Genomic DNA, 19,422 nt, shown 5'->3' on the forward strand with positions numbered 1-19,422 from the left:
AAACAAGGACTCTGCGCAGGCCGGCGCCCGCCTGGCGCCCGCCTGGCCTTGGTCATCATGGCTTGCGTCACGGGCACCTCGTGAGGTACCCCACCTTGATCTCTCCGCCTCCTCATGAGCCAGCCTGACGAGGCCGTGCCCGAGGAAGCCTCCTGTCGTCCGCCCCGCGAGGCTTGGCCCCTCGCGAGGGTCTTGAGCACGTCTTGATAAAGATGGGCCATACTGGGCCACTCCTCTAGCCACGCCACAGGCCGCAGGCAGGCAAGTCTGGGTACCCCCATTCCCAGAACGCCGATAGTGTCACTTGGAGATGATTTTCGTAGGAAGTGGCTGCCATGTGGCAAAAGATAACCACTTAGTCACTTGGGGGCTGGCCACCGCACTGATCGATGACTTGCATCGCTGTGAGGTTTAGCCGTGGAGCCCTGGCGGGGTGGTTTGCCTTCATAAGGCCCGGCAGGCCTGCTGGGACGATCTTGGTGTCTTGTTGCGGAAGCAACCATGGCCCTGCCGGGCTCGCCTACCCGGTAAAGGGGATTCTTCCTTAGTGGTGCATTGCCTCTTTAGCTTCTCTTGGTCTCCTTGATCCGCCCTTTGATTTATCAAGGAACTGATCTCTTGTGCTTGGCCTTGTCTTGGTCGTTGGAATCTTGCTCTTTCAGGCCTGTGCACGGTTTGGGCAACAGGCCCGGGGTTTGTTGCACAGACACGAGCAAAGGCCGACACAGTGATACGTGGCAAATAAGACAAACTATATGAGCGATGGTGGAGACAACAAGCACGAATCCGATTAGAGTTGCGTGTGCGATACGTGGCATACTGTTGACCCGTCTGAGCTATTTGTGATGGAATAAGCCGTGTGTGTTGTGGGCAAAAGTTTGTTGGTATATAACTGTTTGCAATTGATGAATTCATCACCGACAGGTTACCTAGTGTGGTTCGTGTGTGATGTGATATGCTTTGTCTGCAGAACATCTATGCACTATGTACAGAAGAACAACATATATATACTTGTAACAGGACATGATTCCAAGACCAAATTAAACATCCAATGACATATATAAAAACTGCCATAAATATCGCAAGGTTCAAATTTCAGCATTACAAGGCCCAAATTCAAATATTACAAGGTTCAAACTATTCAGACACATAAAGTTCATCTTCTTCAGAACTTTTCATGCATTATTTCTGCAAAAGGATCAGCCACCGAGGAGTCATATAGCGGCTCGATATAGTGACTTCCGAATAATCTATCATATGAAGTTAAAAACTAAAATTCAGCTTGTGCGGAGCCTTTTCCATTTAGCTATAGACGCGTGCATTCATATATTATAAGTTAAATTCTATTTGTAAACTAGGACAGGGGTATAGTAGGTAATTAAATCGCAAATGTTTCTTTATTAACCGTATGTCTACGTGTCCTTTCGTCCCCCTCTCGCACATCTTGTCACCCTGCTGCCATAGACGGCTTCGAGCGTAAGCTTGAGCAGCGGGGGGGGGGGTTCTTTTGGCCAAACGGTGGTGAGGCCGTTCCTGTGCAACCGCTCAGGTTCCCGCGCAAGCTTCCTACCCAACTCAGTGAAATCCCCCAAAATCCCAATGCTTACCAGCCTACTATATAAACCTCACGGCCAACGAGTCATGCATCCATTTTACCCTCCCTTCCTGTAGCTTATCTCGTGTGCTTCTCCCACAACCACCAATGGCATCGGTCCATGATTGTCGCTCAGCCACTCCGCCATCATCAGAGGACATCTCTAGCTGGGAGGCTACACCACTGCGGCCGCGCAATCCCGGGCGTAATGTAGTGCGCGTGGCATCCCTATTGGGTCTGCGTGAAACACCCACCATACGCTCCATGGCCGCTGCCCGTCAGCAGCTGTTACCGGCCGCCATTGCTGCTACACCACCTTTAAAAGCTAGGGCCATCACCTGCTTCACCACCGCGGCCCAAAGGTGGGAGGTGGCGGTCATGGCCGCCACCCATCATTGGCCGCCATGGCCGCTAGCCCACCGTCGACATCCAGGATCATCACCCGCTCCGCCACCACCTCCTGAAGGCGGGAGGCGGAGGTGGAGGTCTGCACGTGTGTTAGCAACGTTGCATGCTACATCGAGTTCCAGCGGGAGGAGGAGGAGCACCTCTTCAAGCACGCAAAGAGCCTTACCACAGCCATGGCCGCAACACACGCCGACATAGAGGCGAGGAATCAGGTGATATACAAGCAGCCCCGCCGCTTTGAGAGGGGTCGGCTGGAGCGGCAGAGGGTGTTCGAGGTGAGCATCGGTGAAGGTGCAGCAGCGGTAGGCACCGTATTGCAGTTGTCCAGCTCATCAGTAGGCTCCTCCTTCTCTTCCTCTTACTGAGCGCGCTCAGCAAAGGAGAGGCTCCCGTAAGTAGTACAAAGCCCTTCCGTAGTAGTAGTAGTATTTAGGGGCTATTTCATTCAGTTCATCTGACTATAGAGGTGGTGGAACGGTACAACATACTTAAAATTAGCTACTATATATAGTTGAACTAGCTATTTTAGTACGTGGTTGGCAACAATTGGGGAAAAGTTTGCTCTGTTCAGCTGTCAAGTTTAACTATTTGTATAAAAAGTGACTGCTTAATATGAATGAAATCTATGCTTAATTACTGGATTTTAGTTGCAAAAATTAGATACTCCTAACGATTTTTAGCTGCATATTTTGACAAATGGCAGTGTTACAAGGTTGAAAAATGGCAGTGTTACTAGATCAAAAATGTCAATCTTTCCCGTTTGACAAATGCCAATATACCCAATATGACAGATGCAAATCTTACCAAATTGTTTGTATGTGGTTGCACATGGGTCATCAAAAAACCCGTTTGCATTGAAGGCAGGTACAAATCTTGCTAGCCAGATATTCCCTTGGCTTAGCGCCGAAGTCTTGCTTTGCATACCTTATTCAATCTGAACTGTTTTCATTGAAGAGATGCACAAATCCTGCTTGGCGAATTTTCCCTTGGCTTACTGCGGAAGACCATATCACTCACTTTGCATACATGTGTTCTATCTAAAACGTTTATGATGAAGAGCTGCACAAATCCTGCTCGGCACATTTTCCCTTGGCTTACTGGGAAAGCTAATGATTTACATACATGTCTTCTAACTAAAACATTTGCGATCAAGAGCTGCACAAATCCTGCTCGACACATTTTCGCTAGGCTTCCTGGGGAAGCTGTCTGTTTGCATACAGGTGTTCTAACTAAAATGTTTGCGATGAGTATTTTATTTTTAAAAACCATATTGAACTGCGCCTTGGGCACCATTAATTGAGAGGATGCGAGCAAGGCGGACGGCCATGGAAGTCAAAGGGCTCGCTTCCCAGTAAGCCTACATTACGTATAGCTCGCACGCTTCTCGGTGAGCCTGCGCATTGGAGTATAGCCTGCACGCCTCTCGTTTAGTCCATCACCTGTCAGCGTGGCACCTCCTATCCATTAAAAGAGTGAGGCGTGGCATCACGTGAATGGTTAATAGAACGCACACGATTTAAATTATACAAAATGTTTGAGATGTTACAGTGGCAGCTATTTGTTTCAAAATGCCTTTGTGGCTGTTATTCAAGTGCACCTTCTCTGAAAATGGACATGAAAAATAGCACATCATGTCGGGTGCCAAGTTTCATGAATTTCAGACAAGTTTTGGATTTATTAGAATTGAAAAACAAAGTATCTTAACGTTTTGCCGACAATCAACAGTTCCCTGGTGTTTGAAATTCATTCCAATTTCTTGCATGGGACCTAACCATGCACCCAAGGAAACAAATTTGATTTTTCAACCAATTTATAAGCACTAGAGCATGTGCATGTAGTTCAGATTTGAATTATGCACATAAAATGCCTAGAAAACCAAGCTAATGGATAAAAATGTCAAAACGAACCCCAAAAATTTCCAACAATTAACACAACACTCCTGTTGTTCTATGTAGACACTAGAATTTTTTTGAAAGCAATAATAGGCAACACATATCGTTTCGTCCCCAAAGGTGGCACATTCCCTACCGAAACCATCAGGCTTGTTGTAAGAAGCTCTGATTTGTGAGAAGCTTATACCCAAACCTGCCCCAAATGGGACAAAAAAATTACCACAGCATGTTCATGCCGCTCCATGATTCCATGCCAAGTTTCATGAATTCCAGATGAGTTTTGGATTTACTAGAATTTAAAAACCATGTATCTCAATGTTTGCGACCGAGTGACGGTGGCAAGGTGTTTGACATTCATTCCCATTTCTTGCATGGGACATGAGCATGCAACCAAGGACACAAATTTGAATTTCAACAAATTTATATGCATTAGAGCATGTGCCTGTAGTTCAAATTTGAATTATGAACATAAATGCATTGAGAACTCAATTAATGTATAAAAGTGTCCAAACGAACCCCAAAAAATTCCAAAATTTAACACAAAATTCCTATTGTTCTATGTTGACACTAGAGAAAAGAATTGAAATCAAGCAGAGGCAACCGATATCGTTTTGTCCAGAAAGGTGAAACAATCCCTACCGTAACCATGAGGCTTCTTGCGAGAAGCTTTGGTTGTGAGAAGCTTATACCCCAACCTGCCCCCTAATGGGACAATATTTTTACCACTGCATGTTGATGACGTTCCATGATAGCATGTAAAGTTTCATGAATTTCAGACGAGTTCTGATTTACTAGAACTTCCAAACCATGTATCTCACTGTTAGAGGGCGAGCGGCGGTGGCAAAGGTGTTTGACATTCATTCCCGTTTCTTGCATGGGACCTAAGGTTGCATCCAAGGACACATTGGATTTTTTAAACCGTTTATATGCACCGAAGCATGTGCATGTAGTTCAAATTTGAATTATGGACATAAACGCATAGAAAACTCAGTTAATGTATAAAAATGTCGAAGCAAACCATGAAAAATCCCAAAAAATGACACAACACTCCTGTTGTTCTATGGTGACACTAGAAATGTTTTGAAAGCAAGAAGAGGCAACATATATTGTTTTGTCCACAAAGTTGACACATTTCCCTACCAGAACCTTGAGGCTTCTTGTGAGAAGCTCTGGTTTGTGAGAAACTTTTACCATAACCTACCCCAAATGGGACAATAGTTTTTACCCCAGCATGTTGATGCCATTCCATGATAGCATGCCAAGGTTCATGAATTTCAGACGAGTTTTGGATTTACTAGAATTACAAAAGCAAGCACCTCAATATTTGTCGGAGAGCAACGGTGCCGTGGTGTTTGAAATTCATCCCCATTTCTTGCATGGGACTATAAGCATCAACCCATGGACACATATATCATTTTACAAACCATTTTGGTGCACCGGAGGATGTGCATGTAGTTCAATTTTGAATTGTGCAGCTGAAATGCCTAGAAAACCTAGTTAATGTATAAAAATGTCGAAACGAACCCTGAATAATTCCAATTTTTTTGATGACCCACCTATAGTTGCATGTTCACTCCAGATAAAAGTTCTAGAAATTCAAACACCATCCTTTGCGGCTGTGACCCCATTATGTATTTCAAATTAAGACGAAAAATCAAGTAGATCGCAGACAGTTTATTATCACCAACCGAGTGAGATTCAACACAAAATATCTTGGAGCACCGTTGGAGTATAGTACGCGTACGACTTACGTGAGAAGGTGCGTTGGCTACAGTCCACAGCCGTTGTGTCAAGCACATGAACTCGCTCCCCAAATATCATTTTGTTGTTCAATCGTCACCGGTGAAAGATGGGGACGTGGACGCGCTTTGTGAGGGCAATTTCAGCGGCCCACACCAGCGAGAGCGCGGCCACAGCCGCCAGGCGCGTGCTAATAGGCTTTGTGAGCACGACCGCAATCTATGATCGGACGGCCAAGGCAGCCCAAATGGCCGTTGTTGCTTCTTAGGTGGCAGCAGCAACATCTGCCTCGGGAATAACAACTGGCGAGAGCGGCACAGCTGTTGTCCATTCCACAACAGCAGCCTTAGCCCTAATGGAGGCCGCCCACGACCAAGTCGAGGCCACCCACACCCAGCTCATGGCGGTTACCGCACAAATCGAACGAAGCTTCTCCGACAATGGTCGACAACCCATGGCCGAAGAGTTGGCAATCGCCGAGAGCGTTCGAGCAGCCATCCAGTCCTCTACCGCATACCTTGCCACGACGGAGCCCGCCCAAGCCTAGAACATGGCCGCCCACACCCATCTCGTGCTGGCCTATTCCGAAGATATGGCGGATGCGGATGGCGAGATGCTTGCCGAGTTTGGTGCGATGGGTGCCATGGAGCCCCTTCCCTAGGAGACCATCGGGCGTGAGCTGGACATGGAGGAGGCGGCGGAGATTGACAAGCACCAGTCGTAGTAGTACTCTTTCTTTTGTTTAACTAAGAGCGCCGGTATTTAATTTGTTAGAATAATGTTTAGGTCAGCTACCTCTGTTTAATTGCTGAACTTGCTCGATTAAGAAGTGTGACTATGATGTAGTCTCCTTTGTGTACCCAAATTATGCAATGACGTGGATGACCACTGTAACCAGGGAAATTCAAACCAAAAAATTTCACGTTCAAAGTCATAACACACGTGTTAAGCTATATGAATCGTTTGTGTTGTTCACATATCGTACACAGTGTTGAATAAGGGACCATGTTTGATGACACTTTGCGCGCCAGTTTTTTCGCTGAACCGATTCAAAATTTTCAGCTTCCGCGGAAATATCTACCTCCCCGCCCCCTCCCCTTACCAAAAGCCACATTTCCCCTGTTTTGCTTTCCTTTCCAAGTTGAAACCTTCGCTCCTTGCTAGCAGTGCCGCCTCCTCGCCGGCGAGTGGCGACCCTCCTTCACGATGGTCGGCCTCGTCTACCTAGGCAGGTAATCCACACCTGACTTCCATCCTCCTCCTTCCACACCTGGCATGCCCTGACCACCGGCTCGACACCTTCCACCCAAATCACCGACCCCTCCACCAAATAAGCGCCGCCCTAAGCCATGGTGCATGCAGTATAGCCGGGAGCTCAACGAGGATTTTGCAATGGAGAAGCAAATCGCGGCCGCACGCGCGCATGAGGTCGCGATGGCTGCCATTCGTGTCGACCTCCGGATCTTGGAGGAGCACCTCTCCATCAAGGCCGTCACAGACGTCTCGCACGCTGATGCCGTGGCGCAGTTGGCTGCTTTAAACGATAGTTCGTGGTGTTTTCTCGAGGCCACCCTCGGTGCCTTCGACGAATACTATGAGGTGTTTTCTCAGCGTGCATGTGCTTACCTCAACTCGAGAGCTAGTAGGTTGGTGCCCGGAGCGGCTCAGGCAACTCACCACTACGATGAGGGCACCCATGATGCGGTGGCCTCTCCCTCTTGCATGTCCAAGGATCCAATAATCATCGATATCTTCGACGACGGGGAGTAGCCTGTCTTATTAGCTCAATATAAGGACCCATGTTCAGTTTGGTAGCTATGTTGGTTAAGCATGCTTGGTTTACCCATTGCATGTGCTGCTCCTGCCTTTCCTTAAAAAATTCTAGTGAATTGTTCTATCTACTTTCACCATGCAATCTGTTGCTCTAGTGTATATGTTCTATATGTCGTGCAATGTGGTGCGCACTGATTAAATGTTTGGTTAATTAGTTGTCGTGTTCAGTTATCTATTTGTTTCAATTCTACAAATGTGATGTTCAATTCTTGAGGGTGCAATTTGTATTGTCTTCCATGTGAGAAATAACTCAAATTTATCTTTACAAAATACATGAGAAACAAATACAATTGCTATATTTCCAAGTTGTCAAGCATGCTTGGTTTGGTTAACTGTCTGCTCTTCTAGTATGTTATACATTGTGCAATGTGGTGCTCAGTTAACATTTGGTTCATTGGTGTTCAGTTAACTGTTTGATTCAATTCTGCAATGCGATGTTCAATTGTTGTGGGTGCATTCTGTTATTGTATGCCATGCGAGAAATAAATCGAATTTGGCTATACTAAATACATGATAAACAAATACAATTGCTATATTTCCAAGTTGTTAAGCATGCTTGGTTTGGTTAACTGTCACGCCCAATATGCGACCCTATCCAAAAGGAACTTGAAGGTCCCACCAAGGATAGACCCGCATATTGAAACGCTTTTGCAAGGTGGATATCATTACATCAACATTACATAATAGATGGGGATACATACATAAGGCATACAATGCCACACGAATCCAACATCACTATACATCAGAGCATCATCCGACTACGGATGAAACACAAACAGAAACTCAAACGACATCCACCCTGCTAGCCCAGGCTGCCGACCTAGAACCTATCCCCTGATCGAAGAAGAAGCAGAAGAAGAACTCCAATACAAGCAAACATCGCTCTCGCGTCATGATCATCGCATAACTTGTACCTGCAACTGTTGTTGTAGTAATCTGTGAGCCACGAGGACTCAGCAATCCCATTACCATGGGTATCAAGACTAGCAAAGCTTAATGGGAAAGGAAGCGGTAAAGTGGTGAGGTTGCAGCAGCGACTAAGCATATATGGTGGCTAACATACGCAAATAAGAGCGAGAAGAGAAGCAAAGGAACGGTCGTCAACTAGCAATGATCAAGAAGTGATCCTGAACTCCTACTTACGTCAAACATAACCCAGAAACCGTGTTCACTTCCCGAACTCCGCCGAAAAGAGACCATCACGGCTACACACACGGTTGATGCATTTTAATTCGGATCTGGTGCCAAGTTATCTACAACCGGACATTAACAAATTCCCATTTGCCAATAACCGCAGGCACGGCTTTCGAAAGATTATACCCTGCAGGGGTGTCCCAACTTAGCCCATGACAAGCTCTCGCGATCAACGAAGGAATAGACCTTCTCCCAGGAAGACCCGATCAGACTCGGAATCCCGGTTTACAAGACATTTCGACAATGGTAAAACAAGACCAGCAAGACCGCTCGATGCGCCGACAATCCCGATAGGAGCTGCACATATCTCGTTCTCAGGGCAACACCGGATGAGCAATCCGTACAACTAAAACCAGACCTCAAGTTTCCCCGAGGGGGCGCTGCAAAGGGCTCTAGTTCGGACCAAACTTAGACAAGCACTAGCCCGGGGGGCTATAATAAAGATGACCCTTGGGTTAATTACTCCCAAGGGAAATATAGGTGGTGGTGAGGCAAATGGTAAAACCAACGTTGGGCCTTGCTGGAGGAGTTTTATTCAAAGCGAACTATCGAGGGGGTCCCATAAATCAGCCGACCGCGTAAGGAACGCAAAATCCGGGAACATAACACCGGTATGACGGAAACTAGGGCGGCAAGAGTGGAACAAAACACCAGGCATAAGGCCGAGCCTTCCACCCTTTACCAAATATATAGATGCATTAATAATATAAGAGGTATTGTGATATCCCAATCAAAATCCTGTCCACCATGGAGAAATCTTCAACTTCATCTGCAACTAACAACGCTATAAGAAGGGCTGAGCAAAGCAGTAACATAGCCAAACAACGGTTTGCATAGGAAAGGTGTCAAAGGTTAGAGGTTCATGGCAATTTGAGGAGGCTTGAAGAACAAGTGATAGGTAGCGCAGCATAGCGATAGAACGAAGCAACTAGCATAGCAATGATAGTAGTGAGATCCAGGGTAGCGGTCATCTTGCCTGAAATCCGCTAGGAAGAAGAACGAGTCCATGAAGAAGACGAACCGGAGCAGTCGAACGAATCCTCACAATCGCAACATTACCGGAACTAAGAAGCAACACCGGAAAGAAACAAACAACATGGTAAACACACAAGCATAATCATGGCAAGATGCACAATTAAGTATGATGCATGTCCGGTTTAAAGAGGCATGGCATGGCAAACTGCAACACACAATACTACAAATTAAGTGGAGCTCAATATGCAACGAGTTGCATATTGACAAAACACCACATGCAATTATTTAGTTTGATCTCGGTTATGTACCCAACAATATTAAATGTTGTTAAACATGGCAAGAGGTGAAACATAAGAAAACTACCTATCTAGGCAAGTTTAAATGAGGCCGGAAACAACAAACAACAATTCCGGAAAATCCCCATATGCAAATTATGGATTCAGTACTGTTCTGCCCTAAACACAATTTTAGAGTTGTTAAACAGGAAAATAAAGTGCACCATGTTAAACTAGGCATTTTCCACCACATTTACATATAAAGTTTATTTAAAATCGAGCTACGGTTATTTAGTTATGAATTAAAGCATTTTAGCATGGCATATTAGCAAATTTAAATAAACAGCAAGTTAAACATTTTAAACATGGATGAAAGTGACATATTATTAATCTACACAATTTTCTGATCATTTTACATATTTAAATTATTTTAATCCGATGCATAGTTGTGGAGTTATTATATGCATGAAATCTAGGGGGTTTTCTGTAAATCTGTAATTCCCTGGATAAATAGCAAATTCGCAGAACGAAAAAAAACTACTCTGGGCCGAATCTGGCTGGGCCAGCAGTGCACAGGGGAGGGGCTGGAGGGGCGCTCACCCATGGGCTCTTGGCCCGGCTGGAGAGGAGGAGGCCCAAGCGGGGGGGCACTGGCCTGGAGGGAGTTGGGCCTGGCGCAGGCTGCGGCTGCGGAGGCCCACGCGGGAGGGGCGCGCTGGAGATCGTCGTCCTCCTCTGCTCGCTGCAGAGGCAGGAACGGGCGCGGCGGGACGAGGGAAGCCGACGGCGGGGCGAGGGATGGCTGGAGGAGGCCAGATCCGGGCGTCGGGGTTCCGTTCCCGGCGGCGGCGGCGGCAGGGGAGCCTCGGGCGGCGATGAAGGCCATGGCGGCAGCGGCCTGCGAGGAGAAGAGAGAGACCGAGGTGAGCACGAGAAGGGAAGGAGGAGAAGGGAGAGATGAGGAGGCGGGGCTCCGGCCTGGCGTTGGCGCCGGCGGCGGGGTTGCCGGAGGGACACAAGACGGCGACGGGGCCGGGCGGACGCGGGCGCCGGCGATGAACGACGAGGTACCGGGGTCGGGCGAGGGAGCAGGGACGGGCGCGGGTGAGCGCTCGGGAGGGCGGCGGCGCACGGGCTCCCTCCGGGCCCAGATCTGGCCCGGGGCGGGCCTGTTACGGGCCGGGAAGTGGGAGGAGGCTGGGGCGCTGGGAGCCAGGCCACATGGCGGGCGCCGGTTGGCCCTGGCGGCGGATGGCGGCGGCGCGCCCAATGGCGACTTGCCAAGTGGCGAGCAGGAGCTGGAGGGGCGCGGAAATGGAGGAGGAGGGGGTTAGGGCGACCAGATTTGGAAGGAGGGGGGTTTAAATAGGAAAGGGGGGCTAGGGTTTAGTTTTTGGGGGGGTTTTGGAGCCCTCCGATCTCGATCGGGCGGTTCCGGACGCGAGGGGGGGTTAGGTGGGCTGCAGGTGGGCTGTGACGAGAGGGTCTGGACTGAGGGGAGAGAATAGAAATGCAGCCCGGCAACTGTTTCCGGAGACCGAAAACGTCCGACGAAGGTACCAGCAACGGTACCGCTATGTTTAACGGTTGGGCTATCAGATGGACTCCGAATGCGACGAAACTTGGCAGGCGGCCTGTCTACACTATAATAAGACCGCACGACAAGTTGCAACCGATTCTGAGAACATTTTTATGCCACTTATAAAATAATATTACGGAGGTGCCGCGGGCGCGTGCGAGTGTGGTCGGGCTCAGAACGAACAACGGAGAGAACCGGGGAAACCCGAATGGATGCAAGTTTTATGAAAACATATGGATGCGATGCACATGATGCTATGAGATGAGATGCATAACAAGAACAAAATGCAAAACAACAGACAAAAACCCAACCACGGAGGAAAAATCATATCGCATCTCCGGAAAAGGCAAGAGTCGGAGTTACGAATATGGAAAGTTGTATCCGGGCATTACATTAACTGTCTGATCTTCTATTAGGAGTATGTTATATTGTGCAATGTGGTGCTCAGTTCATGTTTGGTTCATTTTCTGTGGTGTTTAGTTAACTGCTTGGTTCATTTCTGCAATGTGATGTCCAATTGTCGTGGGTAGAATTTTGTATTGTTGTGCATGTGAGTAATATATCGAATTTGGCTGCACTTAATACATGAGAAACATATACAATTGCTATCTTTACTAGTTCCTAATCATTCTTGGTTTGGGTAAATGGGTTTTCCATGTGGCTTGAATTAATCTGATGAATCTGCAATGTGCTTATTTTTCATCAACATATTTTACTAATAGCATGCGAGCGCTCACTTGATCACTAACTACCTTATATGTGTTACAAGGAAACAATGGGAAGCACTGAGGTTTACAATCGAGGTTTGCACATGCATGGTCTTTGTGTAATAGCATATTATTGTGCAATTGTAGGAACCATTCTAATATTTAGGTTTTTAACAATTTGGTCTTGCACATGTAGGTCCTGCTGTCAGAGGTTTTGACTCATAGTTCGACCCTTTTTGCATATTGGGAAATGAGTTGTTCATGAATATTAGTTAAGTCAAGAAACTCAGAAAGATTGATAGGATAAAGAAATTAGTGACAGAAAACAACAAGATCTTTGTCTGCGCAATGAAGAAGACATTCACTACAGGATAGTGCTAAATATTATACCTTGCCTTTTTTATTCCTTTACCCCATTTCCAATATAGCAAGATATTTATGCACATCCTTGTTTTCAGGCCTTTCCAAAGCAGTTCACCGATGATTACCTCTCAAACCACCTGTATGGTTAGGAGGCGAGGAAGGTATTCATACAACACCCACGGTTCAATATTGAAGTGTTCCTGAAGAGGACAAAGGATGGACGGTCAATCGTCCACAGGCACTGGCCTAAAGTTGCAAAGACCTTCAACATCAATGAAGGCTCAATATTCGCCTTCTGCTTCAGCAGTTTTCCGGATGATATCCATCTGTCTATGTACCATCTATGATGCTAATTTCGAAAGGTTATAGATGTTGCATGTGAAACTTGGTGCTGGTGCAGTTGTGTAATGAAGTAGCTGAGTGCTGAAGCTATATGATGTTGTACTCTGATGTATTTCAATTATGAAATCTTGCTTCTTCAATATGAAAATGAAACATGTTGTGTGCTTAATATGAAATGTCAATTGTATTAATAACTGGATTATTAATAATAGGACAATTAGCCTCCTAATGGCCAATTAGCATGCTAATTGGGTTTTTCTATTGCAAATGGTTATTGAGAAAACACCGTGGGCGATGACCTCAGGTAATGCACACAGTTTCTAGGAATAAACCGTGTTGGATTAATGAACAATCACACGCGACATCCTCTTGAAAATTGTTTGTGTTAGGCCAACTTGCGCCAACGATAAAATTGTTAATATCGTATGCAATGACAACACTATCACAAATGATTTAATTGGGAAAATTGTGTGTGATGTACCTACGAAAGGAAACGTTTTCCATGGAGCAACTATGTGGGATGTATATACGAACGGAAACGTACTTCTTGGATTCACTGTGTGGGATGTACATACTAACGGAAACGTATTCCTTGGATTGACTGTGTGGAATGTACATACGAACGGAAACGTTTAGGGGGGACTGACAGTGTTGGATGTACTTACGACCGGAAATGATTTCGCCTGTATAATTGTACTTTTTAGCACTACTGTATGAATATTCGTATATGATCGCTCACCGGTCACACACAACCTCATTTTGCCAAGCATGTGTGCCAGGAGGGAATATCCCCGACAGTTTCTGGGTTGTGTCGGAACGACCCCCCTATCACAGTCACTCACTAGGAGACAGTTCAGAACATCCTCGCGGAAAGGGGTTAAAAACCGTTTGTATAGCACCTCACTGTACCGGTGTATCTCTTTGCCTTGTTGTGCTCCTAAATTCCCTCCATCTCAACCCACGCCTTGCTATCCAAAAATTACAACGCGCGTGAAAACTCCCACCTCCTGTGAAATCACGACACATGAAATTCCCGTGATACCCCTGAACCGAAAGAACCACCTTGTTCAAATCGGTGGGGCTACTTTCATAACTTACCCCACATGTCGGACAAGCGCTTCCTGAAGCCGTGTTTCCCCTCTCACATCCCCTCCGCCCCTCTCCACATTCATACACCAAGGCCGTGAAAATGCGCGAAGTCCCACACCCTCCTCCATTAGCCACCCAGTCGGAGCCTCTTCCCCCATGACATCGTCCACCGCAACCGCTCAACGTCCCTCATCCACTGCACCGGACGAGGATCCGTCATTTATCTTGTCGTCCCGCCGGTTGAGCCACCACGTCCTCCACCTCCAAGGAGCTGCCCCGATGTTCGCCTCGTCTTTCACGCCACCTCCATTCCCCCAACTCCGTCTTCACCTGCACCACCGGAAGACCAGCACCATCACCGATTCCTCAGATGAAGCTGACGCCTAACCGGCGCCACCAAAGAGGTTCTACACTAATCGTCATGTTTTCTTCTTTATTCGATCTCACAGTTCTGCCGACGGTCGGTCCCGAGCCGCCATGGTGCGGCTCCATCTACGGTGGCATCACCGGCCGCTTCCTCCACGGCGTCGCTCCCTCGGTGGTGACGTCCACATTATTCGGAGCTGTTGCTGCTGCTCTGGCTCTCGCTAGCCCTACTATTGCTACTTTGCCTCTCGCTCGCGCTGCTACTCTGTTGTTGCTCTTGGTCCCCTGCCTGGTCTACTCTGGCTCTTGCTGATGATGCTACTCTTGCTCTTGCTCTCGGTCCCCTACATGGTCTTCTCTGGCTCTTGCTCGCGCTGCTGCTCTTGCTCTTGCTCTTTCTTGCACTGCTAGTCTACTCTTGCTTGCGCTGATGCTGCACAAGCAGCAACTTCAGCTATCGCTCAAGCTCATGTTGCTGCTACCCGAGATGCTGCTACATGACCAGCTACCTCGGCTCTCGCACGCGCTGCTACTCTGGGCGCTGCTGCTGCTCTGCCCCGATTTAGATTACTGCTATTCTATCACTAGTGCTTGAGTGGCCAAAACTATTAGTGCAGTGCTTTTCTTCTACTAGTGCCTTCAGTTTCGATAGTACAATTCATTTTCGACAGCAAAATTTAGTTTTGATAGTTAAATTCAGTTTTGCCTAAATTCAGTTTTGGCAGTTAAATTCAGTTTTGACAATTAAGTTCAGAGACGAGCGGGTGATGTATTTTACATCTAGCACTTTTTGGTTATATATTTTACATCATCTATCGAAGATGCTATAGAATACTGTCGGATTTCGGGTTCCGGCAGACCCTTGAGGTTCGAACACTGGGGTGCACGCGGAGATCACACCTGCAGCCTACCCATGTCTCACCGCCTCGCCAGGATCTAAAACTACACGAAGAACAACACAAGGGACACGAGATTTATACTGGTTCAGGCCACCATTGTGGTGTAATACCCTACTCCAGTTTGTGGTGTGGTGGATTGCCTCTAGGGCTGATGATGAATAGTACAAGGGGAGAACAACCTCGGGAGGGTCTGTTCTTGGTTGGTGCGATGAACTGCTAGGGGGAGTTCAGTCGCCTCTCTCTCTGTGTCTCAGATGCGGATCCGATCCCCCTACCCTGTGGGTGGCTAGTCCTATTTATAGGCGAAGGCCTCAAGCCTCTTCCCAAATACTGAGCGGGAAGGGCTCCAACGATTGGCCATTTTGAAGGGGAACATCTAGTACACTTATCCTGACTAAAGCTGGTCCTCGCCTGCCAAAGACCCTGACGATGATGCTGGCTTGGGATCCACGATGACCTCCACTCTGCCGTCCTGCTGGTCTTGGTCTTGTTGCACCGAAATGGTTGCATTTGCTTGATACCCTTGCCTGCACTTGCCCCCTTTGCACCAAAGGGGAAACAAGGACTCTGCGCAGGCCGGCGCCCGCCTGGTCTTGGTCGTCATGGCTTGCGTCACGGGCACCTCATGAGGTACCCCGCCTTGATCTCTCCGCCTCCTCGTGAGCCAGCCTGACGAGGCCGTGCCTGAGGAAGCCTCCTGTTGTCCGCCCCGCGAGGCTTGGCCCCTCGCGAGGGTCTCGAGCATGTGTTGATGAAGATGGGCCGTACTGGGCCACTCCTTGAGCCATGCCGCAGGCCGCAGGCACGCAAGTCTAGGTACCCCCATTCCCAAAATGCCGACAGTAGCCCCCGGGCCCAAGGCGCGCTTGGACTTGGCTTAGCAGAGAAGCGAAGAGGCAAGTGCAAAGCACCATGGGCCCCAATAGCCTGCGGCATGGCGGTTGGTTAGACGTGGGCGTCCTGGCTCCCCCATGATGCCTCGGTAACTGCACGAATTGACAAGTCCCTGCATGCAAAAACGGGTCATGATTACCTGTGATCGTGGAGGCCGTCGGTTGGCCTCCCTCGACTATATGTACGGAACGGCGCAAGCCCTCCGGTTCATCCCTCCTTGCTACTCTCCGTCTTCTTCTCGGCCGCTCTCCATCCCCATGGCCCCGCCGAAGAGGTTCTCGGCCGTGGAGAAAGGGAAGGCTCGCCAGGAAGGGCCCGGCTCTCCTCCGGCCAAGCGTGGCCGGGGCCGCCCTCGCAAGCACCATACGGCCCCTACAGCGGCTTCCCATGGCCGTGGAAACAGCCCTCTGCGCAGCGGTGGGTGTCCGGCTGCCATCAAGAGGTACGCTGGGGCTGCGCGTCCCCCAAGGCCGCGCTTCCGCTCGGCGGAGGTGCTGTCGGAGTTCGTCGTGTGGTCGGCGGACCCGACCACCACCTGGCTCCAGCTCCCCCGCTTCTTCATAGGTGAGCTTCCGGCTGGTGCCCCAGGCGGCCTTTGGCTTCAGGCAGATGGTTGCTGCAGCAGGGCTTCTTGGGCTACCTAGGAGGTATCCACCACCAGGGAGGCGGCCTTAACACGCGGCTGGCAAACATTTGCCCGCGCGCGCGGCCTGTGCCGACGATGCACTATGCACTTCAAGTTCGACGGCGATGCCACCCTCTACCTGAGGGTGTTCAGGGAAGACGGCCGCCGCGCCGGATGCTGCCCCGAAGACGATGACCGCGGCCGCACGCCAGCCCCGGTGTTGCCCGGGGTGAAGGTGGCGGAGGGCGCGTGGGCAGCGGGGCCCGAGGCCCGCCAAGCTCTGGTGACTCCCCTACGGATGGCAACTCCTCCAGTGGCGGTCGCGACCAGCCCCCTCGTCGCCGCGCTCGCCTGGGAGAGGGCAGCGGGTTGGTCTGACACCACGCCTCGGTGAAGCGGGAGGCGGAATCCAGCTGAGCTCCGGAGGCAGTTTGAGCCTTCGCTGAGAGTTGGCGCCGGGCAGGTCGTGCCCCCTTTTGCTTTCCTTTATTCCCTGCGCAAAAAGAATGTAGCCTGGTCCCCTACGGGTGTGTGTTGAACTGTCGTTGTTTAATTGGTATGCTGTTTCTACCGTTTCTGCGCTATATTTTGTTCCGTGTGCTTATGCGTGGAAATCACTTATCTCGGGGGGAAGCTTGTTGCGATCCTCGCCTCTTGAGGCTAGGGCCTTGTCGTGCGCCTTGTGTCCTGCAGGGTTTTAGTCAGCGGGGATAATCTCCAACCTTGGTAGCGAGGACAACTAACCCAAGTCCCGTGACTGCGTCGCGATGCCCGTGGGGCACGGAATGGGAGGGGTGCTCCCGCAGCAGACTCGGATAAGGAAGTTTCAAACCACCGGGGCAGAAAACGCTCGCAAGGGTGCCCGTGTTCCCCCCTCGTGAGACTTCGCGTGAGAGAAAACGAAAACCAGCAAGTGAAACGGACGAGGGGTCGCGAGTTTGAAACGGTAACAGCTTCAAAAAAACTTCAAATAGGAACAAACAAGCCTACTGCGGAAAGCAAATGAAAGAAGCTGCGTCCGGCACCTAGTCTAGTCTTCGACGTCTTCTCACCAGCGCAGAGCTAAGTGCTGCCACTGGGCGCGGGCGGGAGCCCCCGAGGCCCGAGGGCGGCACTCCGGAGACTCCGGGGCGTGTACAGCCCCACTCATTATTACGTGAGAGTGTCACGGGCGGCGAGCTTCACAGGCGTTTGCCATCTTCACAGGCACCGGGCCTTTTCCAAAACTCAGCCACTTCACAGGCATTCGCCTTCTTCACAGGCACCGGGCCTTTTCCCAAAACACAGCTTCTTCACAGGCATTCGCCTTCTTCACAGGCACCGGGCCTTTCCCCAAAACACAGCTTCTTCACAGGCATTCGCCTTCTTCACAGGCACCGGGCCTTTTCCCAAAACACAGCTTCTTCACAGGCATTCGTGTTCTTCACAGGCACCGGGCCTTTTCCCAAAACACAGCTTCTTCACAGGCATTCGCCTTCTTCACAGGCGTCGGGCCTTTTTCAGGGGTAAAACCTTCGGAGGTGTTGGATGTTCCACGCGTTCTGGATGGGCACCCCCTCCTGGGTCTCCAAGCGTGCGGAGCCGGGCCTCGAAACATGAACAACCTTAAACGGGCCCTCCCGCATGGGAGAGAGCTTATGCAGCCCCTCCCTGGAGAGAACCCGTCTGAGCACGAGGTCCCCTACCTCGAGGGTCCTGGGGCGGATGTTGCGACAGTGGTGTCGCCGCAGTGCTTGTTGGTACCTTGCTGCCCACGGCGCGGCTTCTCGGTGATGCTCCTCCCCCAGCAAGAGATCCGTCCCCCGCATGGCATCCTACCGCGCTTCATCGAACGCCAGGACCCACGCGGAACGACGTCTGACCTCGTGAGGGAGAACGGCTTCAGCTCCATAAACCAGAAAGAACAGGGTCTTGCTAGTCGGCTTGGTTGCGGTCGTGCGGATTGACCACAACACATACTGGAGCTCGTCGTACCAGCCCCTACCATAGGCCTCCAGCTTCTTCTAGAAGGTCCTGGTCTTGAGGCCCCTCAGGACCTCTGCGTTGGCTCGCTCGGCCTGACCGTTGCTTCACGGGTGCGCCATCAAAGCGTAGCATATCTGCGTTCCAAGGTTAGCACAATATGTTTTGAAGAGGTTACTGGTGAACCGCGAACCGTTGTTAGTGATGATACGGTTTGGCACCCTGAATCGGCTCACGAGGCCCTTGATGAACTTGACCGCGGAGCCTGCAGGGATGGTGCGGACAGCTTCCACCTTAGCCCACTTGGTGAATTTGTCCACGGCGACGTAGAGGTAGCGGTAGCCCCCTGGTGCCCGAGGGAACGGGCCTAGGATATCCAGTCCCCAGACTGCGAAGGGCCATGAGAGGGGTATAGTCTGCAGACCTCCCACCGGCTGATGGATCTGCTTGGCATGGAACTGACAGGCCTCACAAGCTTTCACCAGTTCCACAGCGTCATTGAGTGTCGTGGGCCAATAAAAACCGCTACGGAATGCCTTGCCAACGATAGTTGGTGACGATGAGTGATGCCCACAGTCGCCACCGTGTATGTCTGCCAGTAGCTCGTTCCCTTGCCCCTGTAAATGCAACGTAGGGACACATCATTCGGCCGTCTTCGGTAGAGCTCCCCATCCTTAAGGCAGTA

Source organism: Triticum dicoccoides, chromosome 4B (genome assembly GCF_002162155.2).
Source record: "Triticum dicoccoides isolate Atlit2015 ecotype Zavitan chromosome 4B, WEW_v2.0, whole genome shotgun sequence".
In the NCBI taxonomy this organism is placed as follows: domain Eukaryota; kingdom Viridiplantae; phylum Streptophyta; class Magnoliopsida; order Poales; family Poaceae; genus Triticum; species Triticum dicoccoides.